This window comes from Rattus norvegicus, chromosome 1 (genome assembly GCF_021556685.1).
Source record: "Rattus norvegicus strain SHRSP/BbbUtx chromosome 1, alternate assembly SHRSP_T2T, whole genome shotgun sequence".
Taxonomy (NCBI): domain Eukaryota; kingdom Metazoa; phylum Chordata; class Mammalia; order Rodentia; family Muridae; genus Rattus; species Rattus norvegicus.
Window position 1 is genome coordinate 146,605,983 of NC_141534.1, and position 12,568 is coordinate 146,618,550.

The 12,568-nt window shown below is 46.2% G+C and overlaps 1 long non-coding RNA gene across 1 annotated transcript; it reads right to left on the reverse strand.

The window, feature by feature from the left end:
* Positions 1–3,840: 3,840 nt before the first annotated feature.
* LOC102548889 (uncharacterized) lies at positions 3,841–11,392 on the reverse strand. Its single transcript, XR_015651769.1, has 4 exons — positions 11,137–11,392; positions 8,991–9,131; positions 8,149–8,238; positions 3,841–4,018 (listed from the first exon to the last, which is right to left on the reverse strand). It is a non-coding gene; the product is annotated as an uncharacterized LOC102548889 (long non-coding RNA).
* Positions 11,393–12,568: the final 1,176 nt, after the last annotated feature.

Genomic DNA, 12,568 nt, shown 5'->3' on the forward strand with positions numbered 1-12,568 from the left:
ATGACTTAAATATACAGTATAGGTTTTATAGTCTAGCATAGGCTTGAACCCCCAATATCTTCTTGATCCACTATGTCCCCTTAAATAAGACCCTTTGTCATTCCAAGATTCAATTTTCCTAGCTGTATGGCAGTCCTATCTCTGACCGAACTTTCTATTATTATTCAATACTTACTTTTTCCTCTTATTTCGAAGATTAATTTTTATTATTTTTAATTTTGTGTAGCCATGTGTGTCTATATGCATGTGAGGGCAGGTACCTTTGGGGGCGAGAAGCGATCAATCCATTGGAGCTGGCATCAAAGATGGTTGTGTAATGGGCATTATGGTAATGCCTTTTATCCCAGAAGAGGCAGTTGGATCTTTGTGAATTTGAGAGAGAATGGTCTATGCAGCAAGCTCCAGACCAGTCAAGGCCGTAGAGTGAGACCTTATCTCTCAAAGAAACCAACAATGACAACAACAATGAAGGGAGTTGTGAGCCACTTAACGTGGGCTCTGGGAACTGAACTCTAGGCATCTGGAAGAACAGCAAGTGCTCTCAGCCAAGGAGTCATCTCTCCGTCCTCTGCATCCATAGTTTCTAGTTTGCATTACCCATGGTCAACTGTGGTTCAAAAATATTCAATGAAAAGTTGCAAAACCCACCAGTTCCTAAACTTTAAATAAAAGTCTATAATCCCAGCACTTAGAAGACTGGAACAGAGGAGTATGGTGGAGTTCAAGGCCAGCCTGAACTACACAGCAAGACAGGGGTGGAGGGGAGATGGTTTGCATCCCTGATGCTCAGCCCAGGGTGTGACCTTGTTGGGAGGTGTGGCCTTGTTGGAGTAGTGTGGCCTTGATGGAGTAGTGTGACCTTGTTGGAGTAGGTGTAGCCTTATTGGAGTAGGTGTGGCCTTGTTGGAGTAGTGTGGCCTTGTTGGAGTAGGTGTAGCCTTGTTGGAGTGGGTGTGGCCTTGTTGGAGTAGGTGTGGCCTTGTTGGAGTGGGTGTGGCCTTGTTGGAGTGGGTGTGGCCTTGTTGGAGTAGGTGTGTCACTGTGGGTGTGAGCTTTAAGACCCTACTCCTTCCTAGATGCCTTTAAGTCAGTATTCTGCTAGCAGTCTTCAGATGAAGGTGTAGAACTCTCAGCTCCTCCTTAACCGTGCCTGCCTGGATGCTGCCATGTTCCCACCTTGATGATGATGGACTGAACCTCTGAACCTGCAAGCCATCCTCAATTAAATGCTGTCCTTATAAGAGTTGCCTTGGGTTCGGTCCCCAGCTCCGAAAAAAAGAACCAAAAAAATAAAATAAAATAAAATAAAAAAGAGTTGCCTTGGTCATGATGTCTGTTCACAGCAGTAAAACCCTAACTAAGTCAGTTTTGTCATTAGATATTAGTTTCTTTACTGACTAATTAATAAATTAAAGTTTATTATAGATATGTACACATAGGACAAATTCTAGTATATACAGGATTCTGTAGGAGTTTGGGAACAAGAACCCTTGGGTGAGTGGCACCCAGCACGTGCTTCCTGTGTCCACACAAGGATTAGATGTGGTAAAGTAGCCACAGCCTTTACAAAAGGCATCTTACTGAAGTCCTAACGTAATATCCAATCTGGCAATCAGGTTGTTGGAGAGTAGCTTTTGTTTAGAAAAATGTATTTCTTGAATGTTTCCCGCTCATGACTCCTTTCACCTGAAAGGTTTTAGTTAATCTCTCCCAGTTACTAGGAAGGTAACATATGTTACATCCATGAACAGCATGCTAGTGTCAGAGAATGGTTCTCCTACACTCATGCACATATGGGAAGCACTAAGTGAGCTCAGTGAGTTAGAAAAGAGAAAATTTCAATACACAGGATGTTGGGAGGGGAAAAGAGTGGAAGGGGTCTGAGAGGAGTTGAGAAAAGAGTAGTGTTTGTATACGAGATGGCTCGCTGGTTAAGAGCACTGACTGTTCTTCCAGGGTCCTGGTTCAATTCCCAGCACCCACATGGTGGCTCATAATCATCTGTTATGGGATCTGATACCCTCTTCTGGTGTGCCTGAAGACAGCTACAGTGTACTTATATACATAAAATAAATAATTTAAAAAAATGTTGGTACAAGTAATTCCTTTCTACCCTACTTACTGTTATTCCTACCAGGTGAGAATAAGTCCACGATCACAGTTTTTGAAACAAATTGAAACAGGTTTTATTAAATACTGGCCAGGACCATGGGTACTGTTTAAGTCCATACCTGGGATTCCCAGAGTATCTAGGCCAATTATATTAGTCAGGGGCTTATAAAGACAAAACGAAAACACTATGTACTACCCACCTTTGTCTAAACAGGGGCAAGCACACATCCTGACGTGCTTCCTGCCTACACACCTCCTGCCTGTGTGTGCTCAAGCACATCCTGGGCAGTTGGGGCAACCAAGCTTGTTTACAGAAGGGAAAATACATGGCTTGTTAACTTACATGAACAACAGCCCCAGCATTCCAGAAAGTTATCTGTCCTTGGGCAAGGAGGACCTACAAGTTAGGGGAAATTTTTGTTTTATAGATCTCTTAAGAACAGTAATTTAAAATATAACTTGAGCCTTCCCATTGCCTTGCCCAAAGTCACAGACCACACTCTAGGGTTCCCAGGCTCCCGTCTCTCAGGTCCTGTTCACTGAGAGCAGATTCCCTTAAGCTCTGATAGAAAATAAAAATACCTGAGTCCCGTGACTGGGGAGGCAGAGGTAGTTGTATTTCTGTGTGTTCTAGGCCAGCCCGGCTTACATAGGAGACACTGCCTCAAAACAAAAACCAAAAACTAAAACAAAGAAAAGAAGCAATTGAAGACAAAAGACAAGAAGATATAAACGTGGTCTTTTGTTACTTATGAGCTGTGGGAAGTACACAGGGGGAAGGAATCTATTTTCCTGGCTCATAGAATTAAGAACCGGCAATAAACCAGTTCTTGTCCTTTAAGACCTGTTTGTCTTGGGTTGGGGATTTAGCTCAGCGGTAGAGCACTTGCCTAGCGAGCGCAAGGCCCTGGGTTCGGTCCCCAGCTTCGGGGGGGGGGGGGGGGGAAGACCTGTTTGTCTCTTTAGTTCAGAGTCTCATTAATTGAAAATGATCTTGAACTCCTCCTGACCCTCCTGCCTTTATCTCCGAGATGCTGAGACCACGGGTGAGATCAACACACCTTCCTTTATTTAGTGTTTTGTTTTGCTTTACTTTTTTGCACATAACGGGGATGTGGATGTGGAATCAAACCCTGGGAAGCAGGCGTTCTATTTCTGAGCTACAGCCCCAGAGCCCAGGTTTTCTTTTTTTTCCAAAGTTTAGGCTTCTGTACTGCAAGCAATTGGATTGGAGTTTATCCCTGACAAGTTTGCACATACACAAGACGCGCACTATGGTTACTTATTTGGCTCTGACAATTACTTGGGGGTCACCCCTAATCCACTCTTCTAACTGCTGGCCTGGCTACTTCCTCAGCTGTGTACCCCAGACACCCAATGTTTCTCCTCATGTGCTCTTCGTCCATTTTAACCTTAAGGTGGCTTCCTCTCTCCTCTCTCTTCCTCTCCTCTCTCTTCTTCTTCTTTCTCCCCCTGGTCTCTTCACCTCCAATCTTATCACTCCCTACCTCCCTCTAATCCCTCCAGTAATTGGCTGTAGCCAATTTTATTTTACCAATAGTTTTAAACCAAGGAAAAAGGTTTGCACAGCAAAAGCTTTACACATGGGAATTCACACTCCTAGGTCCAGACCTTTGGGAATAGAATTTAGCATTCCAGCACATAGCAATAGGCCAAACCTCAATGAACTTCCATGCTTTTTTAAAACGATGAATCAGAGAATGCAAATGTTTTTACATACTGCTTTTATTCTATTCAACACTTTCAGCTGATTTACATGCTTTCCTAGTTGGATAAACAATAGTTTATTTAATCCTCTAAGGCTGGATATTTAGGTTGAGGTGGACAGATGGCTCAGCACATGAAGGTGCTTGTCACAGGACCTGAGTTCGGTTCCCACATGAACCTGGTGGAAGGGGAGAACAAATTACTGCAAGTTGTCCTCTGACCACACTCACACACACACCAGTAGAAAGAGCCCATTACACCCAGAATCCCACAGTCCCTTGTTCCAGAGGCTGGATGGGAGCCCGGCGTTCATACTCTGGGTCCAGATTTTTCTACAGCCTGCAGAGCTGCCCTGTCCTGAACCTCATCTTTAAAAACGACACCATCAGAGTACAATCCCTTCCAGCTGAAAATGTTCAAGGTCTGCAAGAAGTTGCCACCCCCAGGATTCCCAGGCTCGGAGAGCTGTGCGCGCACCCTGTGTATAGGGCACTAACCTTGCCTAGGCTTAGGGACTCTGGGCCGAGACTCAGAAAACTGCAGCCTGCCGTTGGCTGTCAGGAGGAGGAGAGTGGTGGGTTGCTCTTGTCCTGGCATCTGGCCTGGTGCCTGTAAAACCAGGCAAGAGCTGCCCACGAGGGTTGGCTGGGTGCCAGGAACTCTTCGTCTTTCTATTTAAACAGACATAGCCTGTCTGTTGAGAGTCTGGAAACATCTGACCTTTACAGAGCATCTCTAGAGCCCTCAAGTGTGGAAGGAGCCTCCAGCTTTTTGTAAATGATTTAACTCTTCCCAGTGAAACCCAGAGCAAGGATGAGAGGCAGGTGAGGAGGGAGAAAAATCTGTTTCCAGGAGCTACACAGATTCCTTTGGCCTTTTTGGTTAGCTGGCTGTGAGGGCAGCAGCACTCAGCCCGGGAACTCCTGGGTACTTTTCTTAGATCTCACTCTTAGCTCAGGAGGCTCTAGAAGGGCAGCTAGGAGGCTCAAATGGAGCAGAGTGGCTGTAAGGAGAATCCAGGGGCTGGCCAGAGGCTCCACTGAGATCCGGGAGTGGGAAGCAAGGAGAAGACAAGAGAGTCTGCTACACAAGGAATAGGAACCGTTCCTTTGACTGACGGAGTAACACAGTTAAAGTTACTCCTTCACCCTATACTGTTTGGATGTTTTGTTGTTATGTTTCGACTTGTGGATCTTGGTGTGTTACCCAGGATGACCTGGAAACCATTCACCTTTTGCCACAGTGCCCTGTATTGCGTCTTACAAATTTTTACTGAGCACCTCCCATATTCCATGCCATTGAGGGCCGGTGTTGAGCAAACCCAGAAGATAAGGCTGGTGCCTTCCTGGAGTGCTCACTGCATGGGTGAGTGAACTGAGGTAGAATAACCACAAACACAACAGCCAATGACAGTACGCAGGGGAACAAAGGTGGCTCCCCTTCACTCTTGTAGGTTCTTTGACTGAGCCTTAAATTAAATCACATGACCCACAGATTCAAAGAGGTGCAGGGTGGGCACAGCTCTTGTTATGCCCAAGGGCTCTGGTTTCAGTGACTGAAGCTTTTATAGCATTCTGAGCTACACACAGGAAAGAACAGGGCTTGGAGCTTTGGAAGCCAGGGGGGATCAGGCCAGAGAGGGCTGAGGAGAGAGTGCAGGGAGAACAGACTGAAATGTGAGGAATATTTCCTTCCTGGGTAATGTGTTGAAGGGAGAAGCCTTCAGCAGAAGGCAGAATGATGTACCTGGGGGGTCTGAGTGTGCTGCCCATGGAGGCTTCCTGGGTGATAAGATGTCTGGGGAGAGCCCTGTGTGACAGTGTTCCTTTTTATTGCAGCACTTGGGAGGTTGGGAGAGGAGGACCACCATGAGTTTGAGGCCAGCCTCAAGGCATCACAAGACCTTGACTCCAAAAGACCAAAATCATCTTTTAAATGATATAATTGCTTCTTGGCCTTTCAGCTACAATCTAGTGTAAAAAGAAATAAATAGCAATCCTGGAGTTGAGAGTAGCAGGGGTGCTCTCCTGGGGTGCCCTAAAGCAGGTGTTACAGCATTGCTGCAGGGAGACAGAGCTCTGTGCAGGTGCTAGACCAGAAGTCAGTTCAAATGCAGCCTTCAACCTCACCCCAAGCGTGCAGTGTCCACATCCCACATCTACACTTAACGTTCTAATGTGTGTGTGTGTGTGTGTGTGTGTGTGTGTGTGTGTGTGTGTGTGTTAACTGCACACTACATTCTCAGCATTCAAGAAGCAGAAGCAGGATGGACGGTGGTAGCATGCACTTTTAATCTTAGCACTCAGGAGGCAGAGACAGGTAGATCTCCATGAGTTGGAGGCCAGCTTGACCTACAGAGCAAGTTCTAGGAGATCCAGGGCTACACAGAGAGACCATCTTAAAAAACAAACAGACAAAGAAGAAAGCAAGGAAGGAAAGCAGGAGTGAATGAGAGCTGAAGAAACCCGACATTAGACAAAGAAAAGACAAAGTTATTCTATATGTGGAAACATTGTATTGTAAAACAAAACAAAACAAAACAAAAACCTAGTGCTCAACAACCCAGGGGAGACCGGACACCCATTTGTATCCCACTCTCTAGATAGTAGAGAGAAGGGAGGAGGCAGCTGAGGGGAGAGTGTGTGGCCAGAAGAGGTGGCAGTCTGTGACAACATCCACTTGGATGTGCTGTTCAGCTTTAGTCCTTTTTTCCAGTGACACAATCAGTCTCTCCCGATGAGGAGTGTGCTGGGCAGCCTTTTGCTGTTGTGACTAGTGCCTGAGAGAAACCATTTCATAGGAGAAAAGGTTTCTTTTAGCTCATGATTTATTATTTATCCATTTTTGGTGTTGTTTGGAGACAGAGGAAGAAGAGGCAAAGGAGGCAGGCAGAGGCATTATGTAGCCCAGGCTATGCTGGAACTTACTATGTAGCCCAGGCTGGCCTTGAACTCAGAGATCCACCTGCCTCGGCCTTCTGAGTGCTGGGGTTAAAAGGACTGAGCCAGTATGCCCAGCTGTTTTACTGGGTTTTGCCTGGATAGAGAAAAGCAGCTGGAGGTCCTTTTTTATATCCTATTTTATAAGGGCACCATTTCTACTCCACAGTGCAGAAAGGAGTCGGTACTTATGGTGATTAATAGCTTAACACACACGGTTAATGGCTTGTTTATTCTGAGTCAATTCCCACCCAGCCCGGGTATTCCTGGAAACTGATACTGCCAGATAGTAACTAGATTCAAAAGTGCTGGACCGACCATGGCTTCATTTCAAGATACTGTCCAGTTAAGCATGCATGTGTTTTAAGTAAAAATAAAACAGGCTGATATTTCAGAAAGAAGGGGGGGTGCTAAGCCTAGGTACCCGGAGAATCAAGGGCGCGCCGCAAGAGACGTTACGAAGGGAGGCACACCTGAGCAGAGGCAAGACTCAACTCTGAAGTGACTGACTTTCTTTGTTCCCCCCCCAACCCCTTAAAGCCTGCTGGCTGGACAAGAGATGGAGCACAGGGTGGGCAAGGTGGGGGATATGTTGTTGTTGTTGGTTGGTTTTTCAGGTATTAATTTGCTGTCTTTTTGTCTGCTGATTCTTGGATAAAGCACAACCTAAGCTTTGGCTCCTGCCTCTGCTCACTAGTGTTTGTGGAGGCAACCTGCATGAGCTTAGCGGTCTGTTCTCATCTGTTCCTGTAGAGAAAGGGTCTCACTATGTAGCCCAGGCTAGGCTGGAATTTACCTCATAGCTCACAAAGATCCACTGCTTCTGCCTCCTGGGTTAAAGGCTACCACCACCCAGCTGTTTGTTTATGTTTTAAGTCAAGGCCTCACTGTGTAGACCAGGCTGGCCTCAAACTGAGATCTGCCTACCTCTCTGCCTCTGCCTCTGCCTCTGCCTCTGCCTCTGCCTCTGCCTCTGCCTCTGCCTCTGCCTCTGCCTCTTCCTCTGCCTCTGCCTCCTCTTCCTTCTCATCCTCCTCTCCCTCTTCTGCATCCCCTTCCTCCTCTTCCTCCTCTGCCTCCTCTTCCTCCTCTGCCTCCTCTGCCTCTGCCTCCTCTGCCTTTGCCTCTGCCTCTGCAGTGCTGGGAGTGAAGGCATGGTCAGTCAGCTCCATTTGATTTGTTTTGTTTTAATAACTGATCAAATCAATTTATTAAAATAGCTGACTTACAGTTCTGTAATAGTGACTTCATCCTCTGGGCCTGCCGCAATATGGACAAAGGTAATGTATTTACCTTCTCAAAAAGACTGTGTAATCTGCTCAGTAGCCTATGGCTTCTCATCATGAATCCCATGTCTTGGAACATTTACCTCGTGTTTTTCTTTTGTGGTTCTGTCTCGGTCACTTGGAAACAGGTCTGATTCTTTTCCTTTGTGTCTCTGATCAAGTCAATGAGCACACTGTAAAGAGATGTCACACACAGAGGTAAAGGGCTGCGAGGATCATGGGATGTTGGGGTGGGGGAGAAGGTCTAAAAGAGCTGTATGAAGGGGTTGGGGATTTAGCTCAGTGGTAGAGCGCTTGCCTAGCAAGCGCAAGGCCCTGAGTTCGGTCCCCAGCTCCGAGAAAAAAAAAAAAAAAAAAAAAAAAAAAAGAGCTGTATGAGGCAAGATAGCTCAGTAGTTAAGAGCACTGGCTGCTCTTCCGGCGGACTTAAGTTCCACTCCCAGTGCCCACAAGGCAGTTTACAACCATCTGTGATCCTGTTTCCAGGGGATCCAGTACTCTTTACTGGCTTCCACAGGCACTGGGCATGTACACGGTACACAGACATACATGCAGGTCAAACACTTATACACATAAAACAATAAAAGAAGAAAGAAAGAAAGAAAGAAAGAAAGAAAGAAAGAAAGAAAGAAAGAAAGAAAGAAGGAAAGGAAACAAGCAAGGTGCCCAGAAAGTGAGAATGAAGTGGCTGGAGACCTGAAGAGGACAGCAGCCCGGTCTGTGGAAGGCCTGGTGGAGGCTGGGGATCTGCCAAGCAGGGATGACAGCACCACGGGGGTGCGGGAACTGAGATGGCCAGGGCTGTGGGACAGTGAATCTCATTTGAATGAAGTGAGGAAAGGAAATGACGAATGTGACCAGGAACTGTTGCTTAAGCCATCTTTCTGATCACTCCCCAAGTCTGAGAATCATTGGAATACACTACCTGCTCACTCCATGGAAGAAGACAAAGTTGAATACCACTTGGAAAAAATGACGCTCACGCACATTGGAGACGGAGAGGTGTCCAGAAAACCATGATGTGCATTGGTGTACTGGAAAATGTTGAGGAATATCTTTGCCACCTCTGGAACAGACATGGACTTCTTGTGTTCATTCTGGTTTTGTTTTTGTTTTTTGTTTTTTGTTTGTTTTTTTTTTTTTTTTTGAGACAGAGTCCTACATTATAGTCCAAGAAGTTTCCACTTTCTACCAACAACCCCACATCAACCAGTGTGATTGCTCAGACCTGGGTGTCTCTGCTCAAGCTTACGTATTTGTGACATCTAAGTCAACAGGTGCTGCAGTGGGACCTTATGAAACCTTGGGGACATGACACCTAGTGGTCCCTAACTGCTAGATATGGGTCACTGTGTGGCCTTTGAGGGTTTAGTCTGGCTCCTAAAACAGTACAGGCTATAGCCACTGCTCTTCCTTGCCCACCATTGATGAAAACAGCCTATGGTGCAGATACCACACACTTTGGTGAAGGACACAGAAAAATCAAGCAGGTACTGACCTGGAAGCTTCAGCCCCGATGACTATCTCTCATAGTACTAGAAGGTGACATGAAGGTTTCACGGGGGGGGGGGGGGGGGAGTTACCAACAAAGTTACCAACAGTATTGCCCAGCAAACTACAATAATGACCAATCTGACAAGCTATATCCACTTATACCATAGTGGCACAAATGATTCAGAGTAATCAACTACTGTTTTGTTTTGTTTTTTTTTTAAGGAACTGAAAATTCAGTTCATAGGAGTGAGACCTATCCCTGGAACTGGCCAAGAAGAGCCTGTGACTTGGAAGGTCATATTACTAGTATTATCTTGTCAGTCATATGCCAAGCTGTTTCAGATACCATGGCATGCCCGGCATGATGGATCCGTGTCCCCTTAGAATGTGAGCCCAAATCAACCCTTTCTGCCTTTACTTGTTTCTGTCCAGTACTCTGCTATAGCAACGGGAAGATTAATGAACACGGTATACTTCCTTGCTTCAAAGGGCTTGGTGGGCTTGTGAGTATACATGTCCTACACTGGAGAGAGAGAATCAAACCACACAGACCGGTGTGTGACCGAAGACGATTAAGTGGCCAACAGTTCCTCCCTTGGGGCAGCCCCACTGCTGACATAACAGGTATGTGGTATCACACCTGGCTTGATTTTGGGTTTTGATGTTGCTTTTGAGACATGATCTCATTCTGTGGCCTGGGAACCAGTTATGTCACTCAGATTGGCCACAAACTCATGACAAACTTATTGTCTCTCCCTCTTAAATGCTGGGATTATAACCAGAGCCACTATACTTGATGGATCTATATCTGTCTGTGTCTATCTATCTATCTATCTATCTATCTATCTATCTATCTATCTATCTATCTACCTACCTACCTATTAACCATCTGTGAGATGCAAGGATCCTATCGGGGCCTCACTCACGAATGCTGAGCAAGCTTTCTTTTTTTTTTCTTTTTTTTTTTTTTTTTTTTTTTGGAGCTGGGGACCGAACCCAGGGCCTTGCGCTTGCTAGGCAAGCGCTCTACCACTGAGCTAAATCCCCAACCCCTGAACAAGCTTTCTATTACTGTTGACTTCCTACTTTTTTTTTTTTTTTTTTGGAGCTGGGGACCGAACCCAGGGCCTTGCGCTTGCTAGGCAAGTGCTCTACCACTGAGCTAAATCCCCAACCCCCGACTTCTTACTTTTGCTGGATTCAGTTTTTTTTCCCACATGGAAAGCTTATTTACTGTGGGACGGTATCTTACTCAATAACAGACCACTGAAAGGAAGTGGGCCTAGCCTTGGGAAGGCCTTAACCTGGCAATAGTGTCAGGGTCACTGATAGTCTCTGTCCTGACAGAATTTCCGGGTTTCTTTGGGCAGGATGTACCTCACAGGCTGCTGTTCCAAGGCCAACAGGTCCAGCAGTAAGCTACAGGCCCTGAGACAAGCCATCACCCCTGATAGTGAGGCTGCTTTGCAGAAGCTAGCACCCTGTCTCATGATGAGTTTACTAGCTAGGGTGTCAGATGAAGCTGGGGCGAGTTGGGGGTGAGCTGGGAATGGCAGAGGGGATGTCCCAATACCTACCTAGCTCTCAGGAGGATCAGAGGATCCCTCAGAGTAAAGAGCTGCGACAGTGCCAGCCTCAACCAGACCTCCTAGAGCTAGACCATGTCTAACTATTTGTGAATTGCCGCAAGGAGGCACTGGTGACCACTGCGCTTTCTTGGGTCGCAGTCCGCCTTTGCCGTCTTTGTTGGTATCAGGAACCAGCTTTCAGTCCAAACCCAGTGATGACATCACCCATAGGCGTCACGGCCCCCATCTGTTGCCATGGCAATTGTCCTACATTCCCAGCATCCATTGGGTTTACCTCCTGCCTTTACCTGGGAGCAGTTACATCACAGCCCAAAAAGCAGATGCTTCCTGACCTTCGCCCCTTCTTCTCTCTTTCCCCCCTTTGTCTCCATCGCCCTCTCTCACGCGGAACTGCACTGGCCTAGTGTGGTCTCTCCAGATGCGAGCCACGATTCATCACAACAGTCTCATTCTCCGTCTTCAGGGTAAGAATAATTGAGAGTAATATACATGCTCTTAAGCCCCCCAAGCCCTTCTGAGACAAGGGAGTAAACTGTATTCATTTACTGTTCTCACTGCTGTGGTGACAACATGCATGACAGAAGCAACCAGGAGGAAGGATTTATTGTGGCTCGCATTCTCAGAGGATGTGAGTCCATCAAGACAGGGAAAGCACGGCCATGGGGCAGCTTAGTGTGTAGCTGTTGGTGCTTTCAGCAAGCAAAGGAAAAGGGACAAAGAAACAGACCCTTAAAATACTACACATGTTGGACCACGCCGATGCTTGCCTTTAGTCCCAGTACTGCAGAGGCTGAGGCAGGCGGTCACTGTGAGTTCAAGGCCAGCCTGCTCTACAGACTCCTAGGACAGCCAAGGTTACACAGAGAAAGCCTGTTTGAAGAAACCAACAAAACAAGACAAAACAAGAATATACATACACACACACACACACACACACACACACACACACACACACACACACACATATATATATATAAAAGCAAGGGCCCAGACCCAAAGGAGTACACACGCTGTAAGATTCCACTTCGGGGCGGTTCTTAGATCAGCTAAGAAAGGCAAATGACTGCAAAGTTTCAGGGAGGGTTTCTAGTGGTGACAGAATTGTTTCCTGTGTTCAGTGGGGTTGTACTTACTTCATTATTACTTATCAAGAAGTGTACCCCCAAAATTGTGAATTATACGTTCATTGTATCTTGAGAAAATACCATTTTAGGCAAAAATAATAAGACAAGTGATAGTTTAATTTTGGAAAAAAAAATTAACTGGACAGTGCCAGATAACAGCATAGCATGTAGGTCCCCAGCTCGGGGAGAGATGGGCTATCAGTTTAACTCTAAGACGCGGATTGCCATGTGGAACCAAAAGGCAGAGAGGCAAGAGGGCCTACTCTGTAGAGTTACCTTCAGAATTGTTGTACTGG